Genomic DNA, 444 nt, shown 5'->3' with positions numbered 1-444 from the left:
AGGATATGGTGGTTCGCAATCATCTATAATTCCAGTTTCAAGGGCTGCAAGACTTTCTCTAGGCCTCTAAATAAGGTACCAGCATGAGGCACAAACATATGTGCAGGCCAAAACTCACACACATAAAAAATAAAATCCCCAAAACAGATGTCATCACTACAAACCAATGTCGTAGGCCCTAAAATGATAATTAAGAAAATTTATAAACCAGTCTATATTATAATTTTGATATCTGATATTTATAAGAAATAGACTTATTCTTTAGAAGCTAGAATGATGAAAGCTTGTGTAATGAGGATAAATAGGAAGAAGTCTCTACTGAGTGAAGATGTTAGGCTGTTGGTTAGTGATCTACCAGAGAGATGAGTGTGTGTAGTAGCATTTCATTTATATTTTAATAAATAAAGCTTGCCTGAAGATCAGGAAAGTAAAACAGCCCCACTG

The sequence above is a fragment of the Microtus ochrogaster genome, linkage group LG8 (genome assembly GCF_000317375.1).
Source record: "Microtus ochrogaster isolate Prairie Vole_2 linkage group LG8, MicOch1.0, whole genome shotgun sequence".
Taxonomy (NCBI): Eukaryota; Metazoa; Chordata; class Mammalia; order Rodentia; family Cricetidae; genus Microtus; species Microtus ochrogaster.
The sequence above is the reverse complement of the archived record's forward strand: the minus strand, read 5'-3'. Positions refer to the sequence as shown.